General features: G+C 35.7%; 1 pseudogene; it reads right to left on the reverse strand.

The window, feature by feature from the left end:
* Window positions 1–2,262: 2,262 nt before the first annotated feature.
* On the reverse strand, window positions 2,263–9,635 carry LOC116146905 (annotated as a pseudogene).
* Between the last annotated feature and the right edge of the window lie 1,659 nt (window positions 9,636–11,294).

Raw genomic sequence — 11,294 nt, forward strand, 5'->3', positions numbered from 1 at the left:
CCACAATAACATTGTTATCTTTTGTGAACCTAGAAATGCTAAGAAGGTTTTTAGTGATTTTAGGTACACAAAGTATATTCCTAACACGTAGGCATTTAGAATGAAATGTGATAGGAAAAGAAGATATCCAGTATGAGAAATAGGAAGATGCTCACCACTACCAACTTGAAGCTGTGTATCACCACCATAGTTCTTGTTGATGCTTTAATGATTAAGATATGAAGTCACATGATCAATAGCTCCAGAGTCCATGTACCATGCAGGGTTAGTTGGAGTAAAAACTATAGCAACATTAGAGGAAACAGGCTGCTGGTTGTGATAAGCTCCAAGGTACCTGTCGATAGAACCAATATCAGATGTAATTCCAAGAACTGGTCCAATAGAGATATAATTGGCTGAAGATTGTTGTCTGGGAACTCCAAAGGCAGGAGACTGATTGAGAGTATTAGAGGAGAAATCACCAGATGAACCAGTATGCTGATAAAAAGGTGTTCCAAAGCCACTGTGTGATTGTAAACCACTAGGAAATCCCTGATGAGAAGTAGGATAACTAGTTTTATGAGGCTGTGGAGAAAGATTAGTATTTTGTGAGTTCTGATAATTCTAAGATGAAGCGACAAGCTACTGCAGAATACCATTGTTGCCATTGTAAGCTAAATTGAATCGATGGTAACATTGGATGGCTAACTGGCCAGCTTTGTTGCATACCTGACAAATTAACTTGTTCTTTCCACTACCACTACCACAACCTATACCTCTACCATAAATGATAAGACCAGACATTCTATTATTGTAACTACCAGCATTGTAGGGGACAAAAGGTTGAGTTAGAGGAGTTATGTGAGCTAATGAAGAAATGTAGGTTGGAGTTGTGTGAACTGGTGGTGTGATGTAGGTTTGTGAACTATGATGAGGATTACCAAGTGGAGTTAGTAAAGGTATTGTGTTGAAAAAAAAATCTACCATTTTGACACTATTACTATTGTGATGGGATTGATCGTTTATACCAGAACTATTAGGATTACCATAGTGATTGGTGAAGGCTACATTGGTTGAGCTATTGTAAAGGTCGGCTAAATTGAATTTTTCAAGTCGCAGCTCATACTTTTACAGAAGGAATTGTGCCTCCTGAAGTGTAGCAGTGTCAACTTTGGACTCCAATCTAGAGGTAAGTGTCATGACAGTAGGAGCATATTCCGGTCCTAGTCCATCTAACACGTATTGGAGCAAATCCTCATCAGATACAATCAGACCACTGGTAGCCAAACGCTCAAATTACCTTTTTGAGTGACTTGAAGAAGGTTTTTAAGATGAAGTGCTTTTGCCTTGGAGTCAGTTATGAATTCTTTCTTTAAAGCTAACCAAATTTCAGTGGAGGAGCAACATTTTGACACAACAGAGAACATGCTCTCAGAAATGGATGTAAGCAACCAACTCACTAGAAATTTGTCAATGCGTTTCCATAGGATGTAGGCTGGATTTAATCGTTCACTTACAGGTGAGATTTTATCTTTAAGTTCACCTCTAATTTTGCTTAATTCAACTTCAAAATCTGCTTCATTAATCAAAATAGGTGGGGGACAAGAAACTCTAGCTAAGAGATGATCCTCCAACTCGTGAGAGCCGACAATTGATAAGACTTGGGAACTCTAGAATTGGAAATTGTTCCTCGTTAATTTAGGGTTAATAACCTGCAAGCTTGAAGCTAAAGCAGAGGTGGTGCGATTAGCTGGATCTTTCAGCATTTCTTTAGTGCTGTTAAGCAACAATGAAGATGAAGATTTTTTAGCCATTGACGTGAGTCAAATGAGCTCTGATACCATGAGAATTTGTGACAAGAATGGACCTAATTTGGAAGAAAAATAGAGGATGAAACTTGAAGAGAAGAAAGTACACTTTTTATTGAATTATCGTTACAGTAAAAAAAAGACTTTCTCTTTATATACAGTGTTTTTAGTGGTTAACGAAGAACAGTTCTCTTAAAGAATCTTAAACATAAAACAACGCCACTTTTGGCTAATGTTACTGAAGTCCAAACACTTAGCAACTATAGAATTTCAACCTCTCTGGTTAACACTTTATTGTTACGTTGCAATTTCAAGTTTTATTTTGAGTGTTCGGAAATGGTTAGAAACAAGCTTTATTTCGCGAGCATACTAAATACTAAAGGCTTAGTACATCACCAACGATTTTTATTCATTCAAATTAATTACAGATGATATTATAAACAAGTACTAATGTAATTGAAAACTTTATGTAATATTATCGGGCTTTAAGGCAATAACTTTTAAGCAACATAGTAAATGACTGATTGGTGGTGTTGTAACCTCCATCTATTATAAGATTTAGTCCATTCACATACTTAGCTTCACTGCAAATCAAAAACAATGTAGCTTCCACTACATCATCAACTCCTGGCACCACCCCTTTTAAGATTGTTGTTGAACAAATAACTTGTTCTACAAATTCTTTGTCTTTCCTCATTGCTTTCGTTAACAATGGTGTCGCGATGGCACACAAGGATACGCTGTTAACCCTAAGCTGTGTTACCCTAACTCCACACACAAGTTCTTCATCAGCCCTACCACCGCGTGCTTCCACATTATGTAGGCATGCGTTGTCTCGCCACTTGTCACGGAAGCAAGATTGGCGGTGAAAAGAATGACACCTTTTTTTGCCGGAATCACAACCCTAGCAGCTTGCTTGGCACCCAAGGAACCTCTGTAAACATTAACGTCGAAAACCTTTTTGAAGTTTTCATTATCCGTGCCTAAAATTGTTGGTTCCACATTTCTTGTGATGCCTGCATTGTTGAACATGATGTGTGGCTTTCCATACTTGGACATGGCAAAATTGACAACATTTTTAACATCATCCTCACTAGTAACATTGCAATGCACGTAAGAGATTGTTTCGTTCCGATTGAAGTCCTTGCAAATGGCTTGACCGAGATCATCTTGAACATCAGCTATAATCACTTTTGCTCCATGTCGAACAAATAGTCTAGCCATGGTCTCACCAATGCCGCTTGCTCCTCCTGTTATTATCGCCACTTCACCTTCTAACCTGCAAAATAATTGAAGTAATTAAACACACTTAAATACAATTTTCTTTTTCACTTAAAAGACCATATCTTTTGCTAATGGGAGTTAAGGAGGAAGAACTAGCCATTGTTAACAAAATAATACAAATTCGGAGAGAAGTTGCTTATACTAAGTTTTTGTTCTACTGGGTTGCTTTAAGTTAGCGATGGGATATATATATTGGAAGTTGGCCACACGATGGCCCAAAATTTAATATTGGTCAGGTAGATTTCTCCAACTATTACCAATATATAGGGACAGATCTATGCATTCAAAGGTTCAATCAGAAAAAAAAAAAAAAAAAAAAATCAATTTGAAATTAATGATACGGAATGGCAAGATATCATTAATTTCTAATAAATAATGGATATTTATTACGATAGAGACTGATCATCCGGTCTTGGTTCATACATTAAAAACTTTAAAAATATGACTAATATATGAAAATTTATAGGTTCAAACTTTCTAAAGTTTGTAACGCTCTAATCAAAGGCAAGCAACTAGTCACTTTGATTTTAGGATTTTGTTAAGTTAGTGATTAATTATTAGCCTTTAATCTCACTAAAAACTTCAACAAATTGACTAACATAGAAAATTCTCAAATGGGGATATCCAAAAAATTTCCACATTCAAATCAAAGGCTAACAAGAAGTCAGTGGCTTAAATTTTTGTATTTTTGATACACCAGTCAATAGTTATCGACCCTTGATCTGTTCATTAAAAACTTCAGGATATTGACATTAGAGATTGATTAATATATTTATATTGATTGTCAAAGAAAATAAAACACCATCTATTTATATTCATCTTGACACCTTGGATTGACAAGTAGGATTTGCGGTTTAATGAGTCCAATCAAATTGCTTCATTTTGACATGTTGGGTTTGTATTTATTGTTCCATCTTCACACATTGAATCTGTATTAATAATTAATAAAAATTATTAGATCTGTATTAATAATAATTATTATATAGGTGCATTGCATTGGCATTCCTAAAGGTCAAAAAAATGGGTTGGGTTAGGCAGGTCAATCCTAACCTAGCCTGTCTCAACCCGGGACCAACCCGACCCAGGTATCAGTTATTTAAAAAAAAAAAACTGGTCCAACCCGCCGGGTTTGGACTACGGGTTGGCGACAAAAAAAATAAAAAATAAAAAATAAAATTTTTTTTGGCAAAAACCTACTTTACCCTTCAAATATAGTCGTTTTATAGCAATTGGAGAGGTCTTTTTGGTCATTTTCTTTTCTAGTCCCCCTGAATTTAATAACATAAACGCTATAGAATCAATAATCAAAGTGACAACATAGTAATTAACAAATAAATGCAGGCATGAGGGGGAGTAGTTGAAGCCTTAATTAAACTATCACCAAAATAGAAATAAATATTAAATCAAATAATAAAATGACCAAAAATATAATCAATCTAACAAGTAAAACATTAAAAAAAAAAAGTTTCTACTTTGATTCTCTTTTGTCTCTTGGTGCTATATTCAACAGTTGATTAGTGAAAATCCTTCAAAAGCTTGAGATTGACATGCCTTATCCTAAATTAATATATATATTTACTGGATAAATTTTTAACCTAAAACTTAAACAAAATATACGATGACAAATTTATGTACGTGTTCAAGATTTGTCATTACGTTATACTTTGGTGAACGACGTTACATAGTTGATTTTAAAGTCTTTTCAAAAACACTTAATTATTAGACTTCTTTGGGTTGTTCTACTCTCTATTGACATTAATTAGTTGCTTTTGAAGTCACGAAATCTACGTGTGAGTATTATACTCTCGATATTATTATATTAATTAGTTGATTTTAAAGTCTTTTCAAAAACACTTAATTATTAGACTTCTTTGGGTTGTTCTACTCTCTATTGACATTAATTAGTTGCTTTTGAAGTCACGAAATCTACGTGTGAGTATTATACTCTCGATATTATTATATTAATTAGTTGATTTTAAAGTCTTTTAAAGAACATGTAATTCTTAAACTTCATCAAATTGTTCTATTTTCAACGGATGTTTAATTAGTTACTTGTGAAGTTAGGAAATCTATCCTTGATTGTTCTACTCGCGATGTTATCAACATTAATTTGTTGATATTGAAGTCACAACAAGAAAGATAAAATTAGAAATATTAATCCTAGAAGTGAAAAAAATAGCAAAAAAGCCTATTTTTAATCTATAACCAAATATTCAATTATTTAAAAGAGGGAAAAGAATTGAAGTGAAATGAGAAAAGAATCTTTTTTTTTTTTTTTTTTTTTTTTTTTTAAGTAAACCATGATATTGAAGTCACGGATGTTGATGGTTCCATCGAACGATATAAAGTCCAATTAGTTGCAAAAGGCTTAACTCAAAGGGAAGGATTCGATTACCAAGAGACATTCTCTCCTGTTGCCAAGCATGTCACTGTAAGGACTTTCTTATTTATTGCCTCTGTTCGAGACTGGTCTGTCCATCAAATAAATGTCCATAATGCCTTTCTTCATAGGGATCTTTATGAAGAAATATGCATGGACCTTCCTCCAAGACTTCACAGATAGGGGGAGAATACAGTATGTCATTTGCGCAAGTCTCTCTATGGTCTAAAACAAGCATATCGACAGTAGAATGAAAAGTTCACAGAAGCTCTTATAACTATAGGCTTCATTCAATCCAAACACGATTATGCGCTCTTCACTTGGCATAAAGGTAAATCCTTCATTGCACTCATCATTTATGTCGATGACATCTTAATCACAGGAAATATGAAGTAGCCACCAAAAGTCTAAAAGAGCATCTCAACAAGCATTTTCGAATAAAGGATCTAGGCTAACCCAAATATTTTTTGGGTATTGAAATAGCAAGGTCTTCGACATGCATTTCTTTGAGTCAATGCAAGTATGTTCTAGAACTTGTATCAGATTCTAGATTAGTAGCTTGCAAACCAACTGTCATTCTAGTTGAACAGATTACGAAGCTCACCACTCAAGAGTATGATAATGGGGCACCATCTTCAGATTTAGATCCACGACTAGAGGATCCTTCGCATTATCAAAGACTCGTAGGGTAACTGATTTACCTTACAATGACACAACTAGACATAAGTTATGTAGTTCATATTCTCAGCCAATTCATGCATAAGCCGAAGCAATCTCACATGAATGCAGCAATGAATGTACTTAAATACTTCAAATGATTTTTTGGTTTAGGACTACTTCTACCTCAGGATGATTGGCCCACTTGTTCAATGAGAAGAAAATCTCTTATTGGTTTCTACATCAAACTTGGAGGAGCTCTAATTTCCCTGAAAACAAAGAGACAGTTGACTATATCTTTTTTATTATCAAAGGCTGATTATAAAGCAATGACCAAAACCACCTGTGAGATTACTTGGATTCTTGGGTTGCTAGGATATCTTGAGGTACAAGTAAAAGGGCCTATTCATTTATATTGTGACAAAAAAGCTGCAAACGACAGTGCAACAAATCCAATGTTTCATGAAAGAACAAATCACATAGAGATAGATTGTCACTTCATCAGAGAGAAAATTCAAAATGGGGTAATCAAGACTCTTCACATTCGCACTGCGGAGCAACCGACATATATTTTTACAAAACTGTATGCAGTAGACAACACTCTTTTCTTCTTCACAAGCTTGGAGTTTATGAAATATACAAACCACAAGCTTGAGGGGGAGTGATGGAATTACATTGATTGTGCTGTAATTCTAGAGTGCTGAGATCATGGCATAACTACATAAATCACTATGATTGTGCAATCACTGTGATTAAGGCTTGATTCAAGCAATTACAGTCTAGCTAATTGTAATTATGTATTCATTACATTTCCTTTTTTATACTTGATTCTTTGTATAAATAGGACCATGTACAAACTCAATGATAGATCAATATACAATACATAATATATTTCGACTCTTTTCTTCTTCTAGCATACTGTGGCAGCCTCAACACTCTCTTCCCTTTGCCTCTCTTTGCTTCTCTTGCTAGCTCAGTTCAGACATCTACAACTAGAGATTGCAGTTGGTTACTTTCAATCCGAAGTTGTAGAAGTATGAAAACTCGCAATCGACAATTTGTTTGATGACTCAAAATGTTGATTGATCTCCTCGTCTAAGCTTTTTCCAAATAAAGAGTTTTGAGTTGACATGTTGAAACCTAAAAGAATGATAAAAAAGTATGAATATCAATAAACAAATTCAGCCTTACAAATTAAACCCACTTCCATTATGAACAAAAAGAAAGAGAATATCAACATTGAGCATTATTTGATCTTTTAAGTGAAGTATAAAATTAAGTGCTAAATTGTAATGTCTTTACCAAGCACACTTGAAATAATACGCATTGTGAATATATGTTATATAATATCTAAGTTTTGAACTTTCACCAACCACTATTAGTAATTAATTAGATCACCTTGTAAGTACTTTAAGGAAAAAGGACGGAACATTGCTTCTTCAACTTATCTGTCAGTACATCTTATGCTTGTTATGGATGCCACTGCTAAGAACATGAGATTTTGCATAATTGTCCTGTTGCGACTCCACTTATTATCACCATTATCAATATATTGTTTGTTTTTTTTTTTTTTTTTTTTTTATTGCAGGAATATTTTCTTAAAACAGTACGAGATCATCAAAGAAAAACATGGGTTAGGGAGATAAATTCACCGCCGTCATGTTGATGTTAGTTGATGTAAATGTTGTACAATAAGCTGGTTAAGTGTAACTGACTATTGACTATCATATCATGTTTCCCAAACTTAAAAATTGTTTAACTTTGCTTAAGGCCTCATCTCCCCTAATGCAATTAGCTCTTTATAAAGTGGATCATGAAAAGGCTTGCAATTACTGATTAATTAATGGACAAGCAAAAATAAAATAATATGTGTAGTTGGTAGTTAGGACAAGGGATCAGATAAAAGAACAAAATGAAAGAAAATTGTGAGGTAAAGAATCAAAACAGAAGAAGATCTTTCTTGGACAAATTCATCAACTAAACTGGTATATTCATCAACTAAAAGGCAGGGGTCATTGGGTCAAGTCTTATTCTTCTTCTAATCCCTTTTTTTATTTGTATCGATCAATTGTCAACCATAAAACATCCATTGAAAATCATTTACAATATAGTACATAGTTTTTATGGAAAACCGAGAGAAGCTGACAACCGGAGAGGCGAGATGAAATCGGCAACAACAAGATGGAATCTACAAGCTCAAATCGGAAATAACAGGAATGGTTGTGACGAAAAACCGAAAGAAGCTGACAACCAGGGAGGCGGGATGAAATGGGCGACAATGGGATGGAAACTGCAAGCTTAAATCGACGATAACAGGAACAAAATACTGTGATGGGGATGGAATCGGTGTGGTAACTGCTAAATCGTGTCATGTGAGTGGCTAAGTCCTTAGTGTAGTTTAGTTTAGAGCAGGGGCTAGATTAGGTTTAGGGAAAAAAAGGGTATATATATATAGGATAATTATGTAATTAGGTACCCTATGCCTAGGGGCTAAGGATTAAAACCGTCCCCAAGCCCATCCCCATCCTCGCAAACAATAAGGAATCCCCGACTGGTATGGGCAGCCAGGGGGGTCCTCTGAACTCCAGCTCTAGTAAGATTTTATAAAATAAAACAGTATATTTTTATTAATATTTAAATTAATAATTTATTACAGATAATATCTTTTATTCCTAATGAATAATTTTAATTATCTAATTTATCAAAACCGTTTCGATAAAATTCATTATACACCATATTTTCTTTTGTTTTTACACTTTTGTTTCGTTATTTTTCTAAATTCTTAAAATAAAAATAATTTTATTACCTGTTGATACAGAATTATGCACCAACAGACTTTGCCGGGATCGGAACCAATCTGTACGTGATTAGTGAAAATCAGCAATGAATATGAATGAAATGAATTAAAAACAAAGGGATTTTTAAAGTGGTTCGGCGAGGTTAACAGCCTACGTCATTGAGTTTTTTGTATTTTCGGTGAGAGCTTACAATGCCATTCTTATCTCAAAAAATCCCCCTTCCTCATCATTCGAGTGGGTTTTTATACAAGATTTGTACAGAGAAAAAGCGAAATTTAGGGGATTACAATCGATCTAAATCGTAATTTCGATACCCTCACGATTTGGTACTGTGCTTACGCAGTGATCGCTATTGATTGACTCATTCCCGTAATATCTGGGATCTGTAATAATCTAAAAGGTTGATTGAATGATTCCTTGAACTGTCCGTGACTAGCTTATGTTGGGTCGAGCTATGACTCGACGAGCTTATGCTGGGTCGATCAATCATTGTTGCCGAGCTCGTTTTGGGTCAAGCTATATCCTTATGTTGGCTCGAGCTTGGCGGAAAAGCCACAAATAACATCTGCCCCTTAGTGTTCGATGCTCGCTTTGGGCTTCGAGACTATTGCTCGATTTGATGCGAAGCTCGGCTTCAAAAGTGAATCTCTGAGTGCATGTCCAAACGGGCTCCTATGGTCAACCTTACGCTTGGCCGACGTACCTCACACTTGGATCTTTACTCCCCATGGTACTAGGGGTGGAAAAAACTAGTTAACCGAACTGGTTTATCCTATATTTGAACCGAACCGGATTCCAGTTCAGGTGAAAAATTGAACCAAAACCGGACCAGTTTTTCACTTAAACCGGTTTGTAACCGAACCAAAAATTTGGTTTGGTTAACTGGTTTTTTAAAATGGCTTGGACCAGTCGGCCCAATTCAATAAAACCTTTCACGTTGGCCCAATTTACTATAGCTCAGAATGCCACTCACCCACTCAAGACGGTCTTTGATCGGACCAATAAAAGGGAGACCACAGTTTCCTGGGATTTTTTGGATTGGAGGTTGAGTGGCAGGTTGAGATGGTGAAACCGTGGTTGGTGGTGCTTGTACAGATGGCTTATGGTTTTGATGATGATGTTTTATGTGGAGTATGGAATTGAAGTTGCAGAGAAGAAAAAGATAGAGAAGTGGATGCCATTTGACTTGCAATCTGTATTTGCAGAGAGAGAGAGAGAGGGAGAGAGAGAGAGAGAGAGGAATTTAATAAAAGAGAAAGTTGAAAAATCGAGAAAGACAGAGAGAGGTATTTAATATTAGAGAAAGATGAAGAAATCGAGAAAGAGAGAGAGAGAGAGGCATTTAATAAAAGAAAAGGTGGAGAAATCGAGAAAGAGAGAGAATGGTATTTAACAAAATAAAATGATGGAGAAACCGAGAAAGAGAGAGGTATTTAATAAAAGAAAAAAAATATATTTTTTTAAAAACAGGTTTAGCAATACGGCTCCGATTAACCTGTTTTTTTTTTTTTTCTTTTTTTCTAAAAAATGAAACTGAACAGAATATTCGGTTTACCCATTATTCTGAACCGAAACCCCAAAAAAACCTAATTTTCAGTCTGGTTTTTCGGTTTGGTTCGGTTTTCGGTTTTTTTTTCCACCCCTACATGGTACCTGTCAAAATTTAGAATATGAAAAGTCAGGTTATAAAGGTAATTTTTGCGTGGTTGTTTCACATTAAATGTGGCAGCCTTTGTCAGTTACGTTTCGTCGCGCATAGGCGACAACAACTGTTCACGCGCGAAGTCAAGGTGACGTGCAGCGACGGTTATCATTACTACAATCTGACGGTTCGTCGCTCCCCATGGATGGTCGACACGTGGCCACGTCCAAAGGCTGAGATTGCTCGATAAATGAGGGTGAGGATCGACTTTAAGTCAACGACCACGATTAAGCCCTGCCCTTTCGTCTCCCATGCAAACCATTATAAAAGGTGGCGAAAAACCTGAAAATAGTCACTCTGAAAATTATTCTGACTCTCTTGCTACTCTCCGCTATTGCTCTTGCGTTATCGCGGTGGTCTTTCTCACGAGTTCTCAATACTTTTCCCATTCCGGTAGGACTTCTCTACCTTATTCTCTTTTGTTTTTCTTATTCTTGCGTCCAAAGGTGGCTACTGTAGTGGCCACATTAGATGTTTTAAGGTTTTAGTAGGGTTTTTTGGGTGCGTCTGTGGCGGTCTTGGGTTGGTCACGTATTTTTGCCGCATTACCCGAACTATCTTGGGTGCTTGAAATAGAAACGAGTGTGGATTGGTTGCCGATTTGTTCGAGCTCTAACACATGTTCACTTCTTTTTTCAAGTACCCAGAGTTGAGTTACAACCATGTCGTCGTCTAGCAGTCGTACA

Source organism: Pistacia vera, unplaced genomic scaffold (genome assembly GCF_008641045.1).
Source record: "Pistacia vera cultivar Batoury unplaced genomic scaffold, PisVer_v2 Contig485, whole genome shotgun sequence".
NCBI classification, from domain to species: domain Eukaryota; kingdom Viridiplantae; phylum Streptophyta; class Magnoliopsida; order Sapindales; family Anacardiaceae; genus Pistacia; species Pistacia vera.